This window comes from Oncorhynchus nerka, linkage group LG15, assembly GCF_034236695.1.
Source record: "Oncorhynchus nerka isolate Pitt River linkage group LG15, Oner_Uvic_2.0, whole genome shotgun sequence".
Classification (NCBI taxonomy): Eukaryota; Metazoa; Chordata; class Actinopteri; order Salmoniformes; family Salmonidae; genus Oncorhynchus; species Oncorhynchus nerka.
Window position 1 is genome coordinate 91,873,701 of NC_088410.1, and position 17,997 is coordinate 91,891,697.

General features: G+C 47.6%; 1 protein-coding gene across 1 annotated transcript in view; it reads left to right on the forward strand.

The window, feature by feature from the left end:
* LOC115143522 (copine-5-like) overlaps window positions 1–17,997 on the forward strand; it is a 372,435-nt gene that overhangs the window by 243,126 nt on the left and 111,312 nt on the right.

Consider the following 17,997-nt stretch of genomic DNA (forward strand, 5'->3'; position numbering starts at 1 on the left):
TACCACATATCTACAACACACTAAGTGTGTGCCCTCAGGCCCCCTACTCCACTACCACATATCTACAACACACTAAGTGTGTGCCCTCAGGCCCCTACTCCACTACCACATATCTACAACACACTAAGTGTGTGCCCTCAGGCCCCTACTCCACTACCACATATCTACAACACACTAACTAAGTGTGTGCTCTCAGGCCCCCTACTCCACTACCACATATCTACAACACACTAAGTGTGTGCCCTCAGGCCCCCTACTCCACTACCACATATCTACAACACACTAAGTGTGTGCTCTCAGGCCCCCGACTCCACTACCACATATCTACAACACACTAAGTGTGTGCTCTCAGGGCTCTACTCCACTACCACATATCTACAACACACTAAGTGTGTGCCCTCAGGCCCCTACTCCACTACCACATATCTACAACACACTAAGTGTGTGCCCTCAGGCCCCCGACTCCACTACCACATATCTACAACACACTAAGTGTGTGCTCTCAGGCCCCGACTCCACTACCACATATCTACAACACACTAAGTGTGTGCCCTCAGGCCCCTACTCCACTACCACATATCTACAACACACTAAGTGTGTGCTCTCAGGCCCCCGACTCCACTACCACATATCTACAACACACTAAGTGTGTGCTCTCAGGCCCCTACTCCACTACCACATATCTACCACACACTAAGTGTGGCGCCTAGTCCACTACCACATATCTACAACACACTAAGTGTGTGCCCTCAGGCCGCCGACTCCACTACCACATATCCACAACACACTAAGTGTGGCGCCTAGTCCACTACCACATATCTACAACACACTAAGTGTGTGCTCTCAGGGCCCGACTCCACTACCACATATCTACAACACACTAAGTGTGTGCCCTCAGGCCCCCGACTCCACTACCACATATCTACAACACACTAAGTGTGTGCCCTCAGGCCCCTACTCCACTACCACATATCTACAACACACTAAGTGTGTGCCCTCAGGCCCCTACTCCACTACCACATATCTACAACACACTAAGTGTGTGCTCTCAGGCCCCGACTCCACTACCACATATCTACAACACACTAAGTGTGTGCCCTCAGGCCCCCGACTCTACTACCACATATCTACAACACACTAAGTGTGTGCTCTCAGGCCCCCGACTCCACTACCACATATCTACAACACACTAAGTGTGTGCCCTCAGGGCCCGACTCCACTACCACATATCTACAACACACTAAGTGTGTGCTCTCAGGCCCCTACTCCACTACCACATATCTACAACACACTAAGTGTGTGCCCTCAGGCCCCTACTCCACTACCACATATCTACAACACACTAAGTGTGGCGCCTAGTCCACTACCACATATCCACAACAAACTAAGTGTGGCGCCTACTCCACTACAACATATCTACAACACACTAAGTGTGGTGCCTAGTCCACTACCACATATCCACAACACACTAAGTGTGGCGCCTACTCCACTACCACATATCTACAACACACTAAGTGTGTGCCCTCAGGCCCCCGACTCCACTACCACATATCTACAACACACTAAGTGTGTGCTCTCAGGGCCCGACTCCACTACCACATATCTACAACACAATAAGTGTGTGCTCTCAGGCCCCTACTCCACTACCACATATCTACAACACATTAAGTGTGTGCCCTCAGGCCCCCGACTCCACTACCACATATCCACAACACACTAAGTGTGTGCCCTCAGGCCCCTACTCCACTACCACATATCTACAACACACTAAGTGTGTGCTCTCAGGCCCCTACTCCACTACCACATATCTACAACACACTAAGTGTGTGCCCTCAGGCCCCTACTCCACTACCACATATCTACAACACACTAAGTGTGTGCTCTCAGGCCCCTACTCCACTACCACATATCTACAACACACTAAGTGTGTGCTCTCAGGCCCCTACTCCACTACCACATATCTACAACACACTAAGTGTGTGCCCTCAGGCCCCCAACTCCACTACCACATATCTACAACACAAAATCCATGTGTACGTGTGTGTATAGTGTGTATGTTATCATGTGTGTGTATGCATGTGTCTGTGCCTATGTTTGTGTTGCTTCACAGTCCCCGCTGTTCCATAAGGTGTATTTTTATCAGTTTCTTAAATATCATTTCAGTGCTTGCATGAGTTACTTGAATAGAGTTCCATTCGTCTCCCATAGTCTGTTCTGGACTTAGGGACTGTGAAGAGACCTCTGGTGGCATGTCTTGTGAGGTATGCATGGGTGTCTGAGCTGTGTGCCAGAAGTTTAGACAGACAGCTCGGTACTCTCACAAATATACAGTACCAGTCAAAAGTTTGGACACACCTACTCATTCAAGGGTATTTCTTTCTTTTTACTATTTTCTACATCGTAGAATAATATTGAAGACATCAAAACTATGAAATAACACATATGGAATCATGTAGCAACCAAAAAAGAGTTAAACAAATCAAAATATATTTTTCAAAGTAGCCACGCTTTCCCTTGATGACAGCTTTGCACACTCTTGGGATTCTCTCAACCAGCTTCACCTGGAATGCTTTTCCAACACTCTTGAAGGAGGTCCCACATGCTGATTTTGAAAGCCAGGTCACCTGATGCAGCAATCCATCACTCTCCTTCTTGGTCAAATAGCCCTTACACACCCTGAAGGTGTTTTGGGTCATTGTCCTGTTGAAAAACAAACAACAGTCCCACTAAGTGCAAACCAGATTGGATGGAATATCGCTGCAGAATACTGTGGTAGCCGTGCTGGTTAAGTGTGCCTTGAATTGTAAATAAATCACTGACAGTGTCATCAGTAAAGCACCCCCACACCATCACACCTCCTCCATGATTCACAATGGGAGTCACACATGCTGAGATCATCCGTTCACCTACTCTGTGTCTCACAAAGACATGGGGGTTGGAACCCAAAATATCAAATTAGGACTCATCAGACCAAAGGACAGATTTCCACCGGTCTAATGTCCATTGCTCATGTTTCTTGGCCCAGGCAAGTCTCTTCTTCTTATTGGTGTCCTTTAGTAGTGGTTTATTTGCAGCAATTCAACCATACAGGCCTGATTCACATAGTCTCCTCTGAACAGTTGATGTTGGGATGTATCTGTTACTTGAAATCTGTAAAGCATTTATTTGGGGTGCAATTTCTGAGGCTGGTAACTCTAATGAACTTATCCTCTGCAGCAGAGGTAACTCTGTGTCTTCCTTTCCTGTGGTGGCTCTCATGAGAGCCAGTTTCTTCATAGCGCTTGATGGTTTTTGCAACTGCACTGGAAAAAAATTCAAATGTTCCTTATTGACTGACCTTCATGTCTTAAAGTAATGATGGACTGTCGTTTCTCTTTGCTTATTTGAGCTGTTCTTGCCATAATATGGACTTGGTCTTTTAGCAAATAGGGCAATCTTCTGTATACCACCCCTACCTTGTCATAACACAACTGGCTTGGCTCAAACACATTAAGAAGGAAAGAAATTCCACAAATTAACTTTGAACAAGGCACACCTGTTAATTGAAATGAATCCCAGGTGACTGCCAAGAGTGTGCAAAGCTGTCATCAAGGCAAAGGGTGAAGAATCTCTTTGAAGATTCTCAAATACAAAATAAAATGTGGATTATTTAACACTTTTGGTGACGACATGATTCTATCTGTGACTCACCACCTGGATTCGGTCTTATGTAACAGAACTGTGAAAACATGTGAAATGGTGTTACTTACGTTGGATAAAAGTAGAGACTCGGAGCTTCAAAATACCCTGCATTTGAGGAACAATGGGAAAGTAATTCTGCTTTGAAAGTTGATCAACTTGTAAAGTCACTTTTGAGAAAATCACCTTTGAATGTTTTGGTATTTAGTGAAGAGATCTTTGTCTACACCCATTCATCATCGTTCACACCCTCTTAAGCTTTAGCCCCACCCATTCAGCATCGTTCACACCCTCTTAAGCTTTAGCCCCACCCATTCAGCATCGTTCACACCCTCTTAAGCTTTAGCCCCACCCATTCAGCATCGTTCACACCCTCTTAAGCTTTAGCCCCACCCATTCAGCATCGTTCACACCCTCTTAAGCTTTAGCCCCACCCATTCATCATCGTTCACACCCTCTTAAGCTTTAGCCCCACCCATTCAGCATCGTTCACACCCTCTTAAGCTTTAGCCCCACCCATCTCGTTTCGCTCTCGGAGCGCACACTTGACGCTCTGGCCCATGATTTGTTTACCTCTGGATTTGTTTACCAATGTAGCTTGTTAATGCTAGAATTTATTACCTGTGTACAGCATCATGTATGATGGACGTGTCAACCTGTCAGAAATGCCATACCATGGTTGCCCTTAGTTTGAAGATGTAATCCGGAGACAGGTATTTTCTCCATATCTTTAGCTATCATACTCTAATTCCACTGATTTCAAAATTGATCCTCCAGAAAGTGGAGAGCAACACTTATGCAGCTCCACTACACAATACATTTTTTTTAAAGCCAGGATTCGACAGGATTACCAACACAGACCAACAAGCTCAAATAGACAGAAGCCTTCTATATGGTAGACCAATCCGAATACCTCTCTCGTGATGTCCAGCCCACTCATTATCATATTTTTCTGTGGCTTAACCATGGCTCGTAATTGAACTATTTTATTTCGGTTTACAGATGACATACACGTTTGTTATCAAGGCACATGGAAGTTTTCATGTTCAAGAAGGCATTTCTGCCCAAAACTGCATTTTGATAAAAATATTTTTTTTAACGTTCAAACTTACGTTTAACTTCAAACTTCCTGTTGTTGCACTGTTATGGGTGATGCCTCGGAACGCCTCGGAGCTCTCAGCCTTTCATGGTCTCCCACCCCCTCCAGACCGGTCAGATGTACAATCTAGAAACAGGGCAGTAAGTTGCAATAGACCCATGCAACCCAAGGTTTGATACCAGCATAAGCAGAAACCCTATTAAACCTAACCTTAACCCTAACCTTAACCCTAACCTTAACCCTAACCTTAACCCTAACCTTAACCCAAAAACCTACACTAAACCAAACCTTAGTTCCTACCCCTAAAACTAACCCTAGCTCCTAACCATAACACTAATTCTAACCTTAACCCTATAGCCCCTAGAAATAGCATTGTCCCCAGTTGGTCAAATGTTTGTTTGTTTAGCATTCTTGTGGTCCCCACAAGGATAGTTAAACACACACGCACGCACGCACGCACGCACGCACGCACGCACGCACGCACGCACGCACGCACGCACGCACGCACGCACGCACGCACGCACGCACGCACGCACACACACACACACACACACACACACACACACACACACACACACACACACACACACACACACACACACACACACACACACACACACACACACACACACGGCTCCACTGAGCTATGACATGGCAGATTAGGCCCTAGTGTTGAAGTGCAGATACCGTTAAACTTTTATATCAAATATCTGTCGTCTCTATGGCTCTGGGCACTAGACCAGATCTGACACCGGTGTAAGAGACACATAGATAGAGAGAAAATTGAGAAAGCAGGACAACGAGAAGGGTGAGGAGAGAGACAGAGAGACACAGGGAGAGAGACAGAGTACGACTCAGAGAGAGTTCCTCCAGAGGGAGGAATCGATGCTCTGTGCCCACTGGCAGTAATAAAATCTGCTGATCATAATGTGTGACTGAATGGGCTTTAATTAAAAATCACAGCCCTTTGAGTGACCTTGCATCAAACTGCCTAGTGAACAATACTGTATCAAACTGCCTGGAGAACAACACTGTATCAAACTGCCTGGAGAACAACACTATCAAACTGCCTGGGGAACAACACTATCAAACTGCCTGGAGAACAACACTATCAAACTGCCTGGGGAACAACACTATCAAACTGCCTGGAGAACAATACTGGATCAAACTGCCTGGGGAACAACACTATCAAACTGCCTGGGGAACAACACTATCAAACTGCCTGGGGAACAATACTGTATCAAACTGCCTGGGGAACAACACTGTATCAAACTGCCTGGGGAACAATACTGTATCAAACTGCCTGGGGAACAACACTGAATCAAACTGCCTGGGGAACAACACTGTATCAAACTGCCTGGGGAACAACACTGTATCAAACTGCCTGGAGAACAACACTGGATCAAACTGCCTGGGGAACAACACTATCAAACTGCCTGGAGAACAACACTATCAAACTGCCTGGGGAACAACACTATCAAACTGCCTGGAGAACAACACTGAATCAAACTGCCTGGGGAACAACACTGCATCAAACTGCCTGGGGAACAATACTGTATCAAACTGCCTGGAGAACAACACTGCATCAAACTGCCTGGGGAACAATACTGTATCAAACTGCCTGGGGAACAACACTTTATAAAACTGCCTGGAGAACAACACTGTATCAAACTGCCTGGGGAACAATACTGAATCAAACTGCCTGGGGAACAATACTGTATCAAACTGCCTGGGGAACAACACTGAATCAAACTGCCTGGGGAACAATACTGTATCAAACTGCCTGGAGAACAACACTATCAAACTGCCTGGAGAACAACACTATCAAACTGCCTGGAGAATCACACTGTATCAAACTGCCTGGAGAACAACACTATCAAACTGCCTGGGGAACAATACTGAATCAAACTGCCTGGAGAACAACACTTTATCAAACTGCCTGGAGAACAACACTGTATCAAACTGCCTGGGGAACAATACTGAATCAAACTGCCTGGAGAACAGCACTATCAAACTGCCTGGAGAACAACACTATCAAACTGCCTGGGGAACAACACTATCAAACTGCCTGGGGAACAACACTATCAAGCTGCCTGGAGAACAACACTATCAAACTGCCTGGAGAACAACACTATCAAAATGCCTGGAGACCAACACTATCAAACTGCCTGGGGAACAACACTATCAAACTGCCTGGGGAACAACACTGAATCAAACTCCCTGGAGAACAACACTATCAAACTGCCTGGAGAACAACACTATCAAACTGCCTGGGGAACAACACTATCAAGCTGCCTGGAGAACAACACTATCAAACTGCCTGGGGAACAACACTATCAAACTGCCTGGAGAACAACACTATCAAACTGCCTGGAGAATCACACTGTATCAAACTGCCTGGAGAACAACACTATCAAACTGCCTGGGGAACAATACTGAATCAAACTGCCTGGAGAACAACACTTTATCAAACTGCCTGGAGAACAACACTGTATCAAACTGCCTGGGGAACAATACTGAATCAAACTGCCTGGAGAACAGCACTATCAAACTGCCTGGAGAACAACACTATCAAACTGCCTGGGGAACAACACTATCAAACTGCCTGGGGAACAACACTATCAAGCTGCCTGGAGAACAACACTATCAAACTGCCTGGGGAACAACACTATCAAACTGCCTTGGGGAACCACACTTTATAAAACTGCCTGGGGAACAACACTGAATCAAACTGCCTGGAGAACAACACTGAATCATTAAAAAAATATATACAAAAATAAATCAAACATAATAGCAAATATATTTAGCAGATGTTATTGCAGGTGTAGTGAAATGCTTGTACCTGACTAGCAACATGGACAGAATCAAGACCATAGTGCATGCTGTATAGACCCATAGGCTATTAGAATGGGATGCTCTGATGTATCACACACACCAGAGAGATCATATGGCATCAATAGAACTAACAGAGAGCTTTCTTATCACGTTTTCCCTCCTATCCCTCTCTCTTAGTCTCTAGACTCCTCCTTCAACCTGTGTTCTATCTGAACCACTCTCTCCTTTATTCTCTCTTTATTCCCCTCTTCCCTGCTCCCTCTCTTCTTCTGGTCCATCTATCTGTCATGCCTAAAGCAGCAGATATGGAAATATCTGCATCTTTCTTGTATCCCTCCTATGCTTCCTGTTGTTCCTCCTTCCCTCCTCCCCTCCTCCACATACCCTGTTCCCTTCTTTCTCTACCAAGCCTTTCTTTGTTCCTTCCCTTCTCTCTCCTCCAAACCACCACCACCATTCTCCACCTCCACCACCACCACCATTCTCCACATCCACCACCACCATTACCACCCACCATTCTCCACCTCCACCACCACTACCCCCCACCATTCTCCACATCCTCCACCACCATCACCCACCATTCTCCACCTCCACCTCCACCATCACCACCATTCTCCACCTCCACGTCCACCACCACCACCTGTGATAATTCACCACCACCAATTCAGTGTGATAATTCTGTGATAATTCTTCTTCCGGTGGTCTCTGCAGTGCGCAGAGACAGAGTGAAACACATTAAGATAAAATCAATACAGAATAGTAAATAAGGTTATCCAAACCATAGTTACATTATATTATGTGTATGTACTGACATGTACAGTATGTATAACTGATAGACACACACACACACACACACACACACACACACACACACACACACAGAGCACACACACACACACACACACACACACACACACACACACACACACACACACACACACACACACACACACACACACACACACACACACACACACACACACACAGAGCACACACACACACACACATGCTACATGTTCATGTATTTAAATGTATGTTCACTTTAAAGTATTTTGTCTGTAATGTATTTTTCGTTGTGTCACACCCCAGTAAGATAAGATGTGTCGGACCCCAGTAAGATAAGATGTGTCGAACCCCAGTAAGATAAGATGTGTCGGACCCCAGTAAGACTAGATGTGTCGGACCCCAGTAAGACTAGATGTGTCGAACCCCAGTAAGATAAGATGTGTCGAACCCCAGTAAGATAAGATGTGTCGAACCCCAGTAAGAAAAGATGTGTCGAACCCCAGTAAGATAAGATGTGTCGAACCCCAGTAAGATAAGATGTGTCGAACCCCAGTAAGATAAGATGTGTCGAACCCCAGTAAGATAAGATCTGTCGAACCCCAGTAAGATAAGATGTGTTGGACCCCAGTAAGATAAGATGTGTCGACCCCAGTAAGGTAAGATGTGTCGACCCCAGTAAGGTAAGATGTGTCGGACCCCAGTAAGACTAGATGTGTCGGACCCCAGTAAGACTAGATGTGTCGGAACCCAGTAAGACTAGATGTGTCGAACCCCAGTAAGATAAGATGTGTCGGACCCCAGTAAGATAAGATGTGTCGGGCCCCAGTAAGACTAGATGTGTCGGACCCCAGTAAGATAAGATGTGTTGGACCCCAGTAAGATAAGATGTGTCGAACCCCAGTAAGATAAGATGTGTCGCACCCAGGTAAGATACGATGTGTCGGACCCCAGTAAGATAAGATGTGTCGGACCCCAGTAAGACTAGATGTGTCGAACCCCAGTAAGATAAGATGTGTCGAACCCCAGTAAGATAGGATGTGTCGAACCCCAGTAAGAAAAGATGTGTCAAACCCCAGTAAGATAAGATGTGTCGAACCCCAGTAAGATAAGATGTGTCGAACCCCAGTAAGATAAGATGTGTCGAACCCCAGTAAGATAAGATCTGTCAAACCCCAGTAAGATAAGATGTGTTGGACCCCAGTAAGATAAGATGTGTCGACCCCAGTAAGGTAAGATGTGTCGACCCCAGTAAGGTAAGATGTGTCGGACCCCAGTAAGACTAGATGTGTCGGACCCCAGTAAGACTAGATGTGTCGGAACCCAGTAAGACTAGATGTGTCGGACCCCAGTAAGATAAGATGTGTCGGACCCCAGTAAGATAAGATGTGTCGGGCCCCAGTAAGACTAGATGTGTCGGACCCCAGTAAGATAAGATGTGTTGGACCCCAGTATGATAAGATGTGTCGAACCCCAGTAAGATAAGATGTGTCGAACCCCAGTAAGATAAGATGTGTTGGACCCCAGTAAGATAAGATGTGTCACACCCCTGTAAGATAAGATGTGTCGAACCCCAGTAAGATAAGATGTGTCGGACCCCAGTGAGATAAGATGTGTCGGACCCCAGTAAGATAAGATGTGTCGAACCCCAGTAAGATAAGATGTGTCGCACCCAGGTAAGATACGATGTGTCGCACCCCAGTAAGATAAGATGTGTCGGACCCCAGTAAGATAAGATCTGTCGTACCCCAGTAAGATAAGATGTGCCGGACCCCAGTAAGATAACATGGTTCATACCCCAGTAAGATAAGATGTGTCGAACCCCAGTAAGATAAGATGTGTCGAACCCCAGTAAGATAAGATCTGTCGGACCCCAGTAAGATAAGATGTGTCGAACCCCAGTAAGATAAGATGTGTCAAACCCCAGTAAGATAAGATGTGTCGAACCCCAGTAAGATAAGATGTGTCGAACCCCAGTAAGATAAGATGTGTCGGACCGCAGTAAGATAAGATGTGTCGAACCCCAGTAAGATAGGATGTGTCGAACCCCAGTAAGATAAGATCTGTCGAACCCCCGTAAGATAAGATGTGTCGACCCCAGTAAGATAAGATCTGTCGGACCCCAGTAAGATAAGATGTGTCGGACCCCAGTAAGATAAGATGTGTCGGACCCCAGTAAGATAAGATGTGTCGCACCCCAGTAAGACTAGATGTTGCCATTGGCGTCGGCTAATGGGGATCCTAATAAATAAATAAAAACACCACCACCTCCATCACCACCACCCACCATTCTCCACCTCCATTACCACCACCCACCATTCTCCACCTGCACCTCCATCACCACCACCCACCATTCTCCACCTCCATTACCACCACCCACCATTCTCCACCTGCACCTCCATCACCACCACCCACCATTCTCCACCTGCACCTCCACCTCCATCACCACCACCCACCATTCTCCACCTGCACCTCCACCTCCATCACCACCACCCACCATTCTCCACCTGCACCTCCACCACCCACCATTCTCCACCTGCACCTCCACCTCCATCACCACTACCCACCATTCTCCACCTGCACCTCCACCTCCACCTCCATCACCACCAAACACCATTCTCCACCTGCACCTCCACCTCCATCACCACCACCCACCATTCTCCACCTGCACCTCCACCTCCATCACCACCACCCACCATTCTCCACCTGCACCTCCATCACCACCACCCACCATTCTCCACCTGCACCTCCACCTCCATCACCACCACCCACCATTCTCCACCTGCACCTCCACCTCCACCTCCATCACCACCAAACACCATTCTCCCGGGAGATGACAGGGGAGATACAGGGAGATGACAGAGGAGATACAGGGAGATGACAGAGAAGGTACAGTGAGATGACAGAGGAGATACAGGGAGATATAGGAGATAAGGAGGAGATACGGAGAGATGAGAGAGGAGATACAGGGAGATGGCAGAGGAGCTACAGGGAGATGACAGAGGAGCTACAGGGAGATGGCAGAGGAGATACAGGGAGATGACAGAGGAGATAGAGGAGATACAGGGAGATGAGAGAGGAGATACGGGGAGATACAGGGAGATAGAGGAGATAAGGAGGAGATACAGGGAGATGAGATAGGAGATACATGGAGTTAGAGGAGATACAGGGAGATGACAGAGGAGCTACAGGGAGATGACAGAGGAGCTACAGGGAGATGACAGAGGAGATACAGAGGGGATGACAGAGGAGATAGAGGATATACAGGGAGATGAGAGAGGAGATACAGGGAGATACAGGGAGATAGAGGAGATACAAGGAGATGACAGAGAAGATACAGGGAGATGACAGAGGAGATACAGGGAAATTACAGAGGAGATACAGGGAGATGACAGAGGAGATACAGGGAGATGACAGATGAGATACAGGGAGATGACAGAGGAGATACAGGGAGATGACAGATGAGATACAGGGAGATTACAGAGGAGATACAGGTAGATGACAGAGGAGATACAGGGAGATATAGGAGATAAGGAAGGGATACAGGGAGATGAGAGAGGAGATACAGGGAGATGACAGAGGAGCTACAGGGAGATGACATAGGAGCTACAGGGAGATGACAGAGGAGATACAGGGAGATTACAGAGGAGATACAGGTAGATGACAGAGGAGATACAGGGAGATAGAGGAGATGACAGAGGAGATACAGGGAGAGGACAGAGGAGATACAGGGAGAGGACAGAGGAGATACAGGGAGATGACAGAGGAGATACAGGGAGATGACAGAGGAGATACAGGGAGAGGACAGAGGAGATACAGGGAGAGCACAGAGGAGATACAGGGAGATAGAAGAGATGACAGAGGAGATACAGGGAGATGACAGAGGAGATACAGGGAGATGACAGAGGAGATACAGGGAGATGACAGAGGAGCTACAGGGAGATGACAGAGGAGATACAGGGAGATGACAGAGTAGATACAGAGGAGATGACAGAGGAGATAGAGGAGATACAGGGAGATGAGAGAGGAGATACGGGGAGATACAGGGAGATAGAGGAGATAAGGAGGAGATAAAGGGAGATGAGAGAGGAGATACAGGGAGATAGAGGAGATACAGGGAGATGACAGAGGAGCTACAGGGAGATGACAGAGGAGCTACAGGGAGATGACAGAGGAGATACAGAGGGGATGACAGAGGAGATAGAGGAGATACAGGGAGATGAGAGAGGAGATACAGGGAGATGGAGGAGATAAGGAGGAGATACAAGGAGATGACAGAGAAGATACAGGGAGATGACAGAGGAGATACAGGGAGATGACAGAGGAGATACAGGGAGATGACAGAGGAGATACAGGGAGATATAGGAGATAAGGAGGGGATACAGGGAGATGAGAGAGGAGATACAGGGAGATGGCAGAGGAGCTACAGGGAGATGACATAGGAGCTACAGGGAGATGACAGAGGAGATACAGGGAGATTACAGAGGAGATACAGGTAGATGACAGAGGAGATACAGGGAGATAGAGGAGATACAGGGAGAGGACAGAGGAGATACAGGGAGAGGACAGAGGAGATACAGGGAGATGACAGAGGAGATACAGGGAGATGACAGCGGAGATACAGGGAGATGACAGAGGAGATACAGGGAGATGACAGAGGAGATACAGGGAGAGGACAGAGGAGATACAGGGAGATAGAAGAGATAAGGAGGATATACAAGGAGATGACAGAGGAGATACAGGGAGATGACAGAGGAGATACAGGGAGATGACAGAGGAGATACGGGGAGAGGACAGAGGAGATACAGGGAGAGGACAGAGGAGATACAGGGAGATAGAAGAGACAAGGAGGAGATACAAGGAGATGACAGAGGAGATACAGGGAGATGACAGCTGAGATACATGGAGATGACAGAGGAGATACAGAGGGGATGACAGAGGAGATAGAGGAGATACAGGGAGATGAGAGAGGAGATACAGGGAGATACAGGGAGATAGAGGAGATAAGGAGGAGATACAGGGAGATGAGAGAGGAGATACAGGGAGATAGAGGAGATACAGGGAGATGACAGAGGAGCTACAGGGAGATGACAGAGGAGCTACAGGGAGATGACAGAGGAGATACAGAGGGGATGACAGAGGAGATAGAGGAGATACAGGGAGATGAGAGAGGAGATACAGGGAGATACAGGGAGATAGAGGAGATAAGGAGGAGATACAAGGAGATGACAGAGAAGATACAGGAAGATGACAGAGGAGATACAGGGAGATTACAGAGGAGATACAGGGAGATGACAGAGGAGATACAGGGAGATGACAGAGGAGATACAGGGAGATGACAGAGGAGATAGAGGAGATACAGGGAGATGAGAGAGGAGATACGGGGAGATGAGAGAGGAGATACAGGGAGATGGCAGAGGAGCTACAGGGAGATGACAGAGGAGCTACAGGGAGATGACAGAGGAGATACAGGGAGATGACAGAGGAGATGCAGAGGAGATGACAGAGGAGATAGAGGAGATACAGGGAGATGAGAGAGGAGATATGGGGAGATACAGGGAGATAGAGGAGATAAGGAGGAGATACAGGGAGATGAGAGAGGAGATACAGGGAGATAGAGGAGATACAGGGAGATGCCAGAGGAGCTACAGGGAGATGACAGAGAAGCTACAGGGAGATGACAGAGGAGATACAGGGAGATAGAGGAGATACAAGGAGATGACAGAGAAGATACAGGGAGATGACAGAGGAGATACAGGGAGATTACAGAGGAGATACAGGGAGATGACAGAGGAGATACAGGGAGATGACAGAGGAGATACAGGGAGATGACAGAGGAGATACAGGGAGATGACAGATGAGATACAGGGAGATTACAGAGGAGATACAGGTAGATGACAGAGGAGATACAGGGAGATATAGGAGATAAGGAGGGGATACAGGGAGATGAGAGAGGAGATACAGGGAGATGGCAGAGGAGCTACAGGGAGATGACATAGGAGCTACAGGGAGATGACAGAGGAGATACAGGGAGATTACAGATGAGATACAGGTAGATGACAGAGGAGATACAGGGAGATATAGGAGATGACAGAGGGATACAGGGAGATGACAGCGGAGATACAGGGAGATGACAGAGGAGATACAGAGGGGATGACAGAGGAGATACAGGGAGAGGACAGAGGAGATACAGGGAGATGACAGAGGAGATACAGGGAGATGACAGAGGAGATACAGGGAGATGACAGAGGAGATACAGGGAGAGGACAGAGGAGATACAGGGAGAGGACAGAGGAGATACAGGGAGATACAAGGAGATGACAGAGGAGATACAGGGAGATGACAGCGGAGATACAGGGAGATGACAGAGGAGATACAGAGGGGATGACAGAGGAGATACAGGGAGAGGACAGAGGAGATACAGGGAGAGGACAGAGGAGATACAGGGAGATGACAGAGGAGATACAGGGAGATGACAGAGGAGATACAGGGAGAGGACAGAGGAGATACAGGGAGAGGACAGAGGAGATACAGGGAGATAGAAGAGATGACAGAGGAGATACAGGGAGATGACAGAGGAGATACAGGGAGATGACAGAGGAGATACAGGGATATGACAGAGGAGATAGAGGAGATACAGGGAGATGAGAGAGGAGATACGGGGAGATGAGAGAGGAGATACAGGGAGATGGCAGAGGAGCTACAGGGAGATGACAGAGGAGATACAGGGAGATGACAGAGGAGATACAGGGAGATGACAGAGGAGATACAGAGGAGATGACAGAGGAGATAGAGGAGATACAGGGAGATGAGAGAGGAGATACAGGGAGATAGAGGAGATAAGGAGGAGATACAAGGAGATGACAGAGAAGATACAGGGAGATGACAGAGGAGATACAGGGAGATTACAGAGGAGATACAGGGAGATGACAGAGGAGATACAGGGAGATGACAGATGAGATACAGGGAGATGACAGAGGAGATACAGGGAGATGACAGATGAGATACAGGGAGATTACAGAGGAGATACAGGTAGATGACAGAGGAGATACAGGGAGATATAGGAGATAAGGAGGGGATACAGTGAGATGAGAGAGGAGATACAGGGAGATGGCAGAGGAGCTACAGGGAGATGACATAGGAGCTACAGGGAGATGACAGAGGAGATACAGGGAGATTACAGAGGAGATACAGGTAGATGCCAGAGGAGATACAGGGAGATAGAGGAGATACAGGGAGAGGACAGAGGAGATACAGGGAGAGGACAGAGGAGATACAGGGAGATGACAGAGGAGATACAGGGAGATGACAGAGGAGATACAGGGAGAGGACAGAGGAGATACAGGGAGAGGACAGAGGAGATACAGTGAGATAGAAGAGATGACAGAGGAGATACAGGGAGATGACAGAGGAGATACAGGGAGATGACAGAGGAGATACAGGGAGATGACAGAGGAGATAGAGGAGATACAGGGAGATGAGAGAGGAGATACGGGGAGATGAGAGAGGAGATACAGGGAGATGGCAGAGGAGCTACAGGGAGATGACAGAGGAGCTACAGGGAGATGACAGAGGAGCTACAGGGAGATGACAGAGGAGATACAGGGAGATGACAGAGGAGATACAGAGGAGATGACAGAGGAGATAGAGGAGATACAGGGAGATGAGAGAGGAGATACGGGGAGATACAGGGAGATAGAGGAGATAAGGAGGAGATAAAGGGAGATGAGAGAGGAGATACAGGGAGATAGATGAGATACAGGGAGATGACAGATGAGCTACAGGGAGATGACAGAGGAGCTACAGGGAGAGGACAGAGGAGATACAGGGAGATGACAGAGGAGATACAGGGAGATGACAGAGGAGATACAGGGAGAGGACAGAGGAGATACAGGGAGATAGAAGAGATGACAGAGGAGATACAGGGAGATGACAGAGGAGATACAGGGAGATGACAGAGGAGATACAGGGAGATGACAGAGGAGATACAGGGAGATGAGAGAGGAGATACGGGGAGATGAGAGAGGAGATACAGGGAGATGGCAGAGGAGCTACAGGGAGATGACAGAGGAGATACAGGGAGATGACAGAGGAGATACAGGGAGATGACAGAGGAGATACAGAGGAGATGACAGAGGAGATACAGGGAGATGAGAGAGGAGATACAGGGAGATACAGGGAGATGACAGATGAGATACAGGGAGATGACAGAGGAGATACAGGGAGATGACAGATGAGATACAGGGAGATGACAGAGGAGATACAGGGAGATGACAGATGAGATACAGGGAGATTACAGAGGAGATACAGGTAGATGACAGAGGAGATACAGGGAGATATAGGAGATAAGGAGGGGATACAGGGAGATGAGAGAGGAGATACAGGGAGATGGCAGAGGAGCTACAGGGAGATGACATAGGAGCTACAGGGAGATGACAGAGGAGATACAGGGAGATTACAGAGGAGATACAGGTAGATGACAGAGGAGATACAGGGAGATAGAGGAGATGACAGAGGAGATACAGGGAGAGGACAGAGGAGATACAGGGAGAGGACAGAGGAGATACAGGGAGATGACAGAGGAGATACAGGGAGATGACAGAGGAGATACAGAGGAGATACAGGGAGAGGACAGAGGAGATACAGGGAGATAGAAAAGATGACAGAGGAGATACAGGGAGATGACAGAGGAGATACAGGGAGATGACAGAGGAGATACAGGGAGATGACAGAGGAGATAGAGGAGATACAGGGAGATGAGAGAGGAGATACGGGGAGATGAGAGAGGAGATACAGGGAGATGGCAGAGGAGCTACAGGGAGATGACAGAGGAGATACAGGGAGATGACAGAGGAGATACAGGGAGATGACAGAGGAGATACAGAGGAGATGACAGAGGAGATAGAAGAGATACAGGGAGATGAGAGAGGAGATACAGGGAGATAGAGGAGATAAGGAGGAGATACAAGGAGATGACAGAGAAGATACAGGGAGATGACAGAGGAGATACAGGGAGATTACAGAGGAGATACAGGGAGATGACAGAGGAGATACAGGGAGATGACAGATGAGATACAGGGAGATGACAGAGGAGATACAGGGAGATGACAGATGAGATACAGGGAGATGACAGATGAGATACAGGGAGATGACAGAGGAGATACAGGGAGATGACAGATGAGATACAGGGAGATGACAGAGGAGATAAGGAGGGGATACAGGGAGATGAGAGAGGAGATACAGAGGAGATGACAGAGGAGATAGAGGAGATACAGGGAGATGAGAGAGGAGATACAGGGAGATAGAGGAGATGACAGAGGAGATACAGGGAGAGGACAGAGGAGATACAGGGAGATGACAGAGGAGATACAGGGAGAGGACAGAGGAGATACAGGGAGAGGACAGAGGAGATACAGGGAGATAGAAAAGATGACAGAGGAGATACAGGGAGATGACAGAGGAGATACAGGGAGATGACAGAGGAGATACAGGGAGATGACAGAGGAGATAGAGGAGATACAGGGAGATGAGAGAGGAGATACGGGGAGATGAGAGAGGAGATACAGGGAGATGGCAGAGGAGCTACAGGGAGATGACAGAGG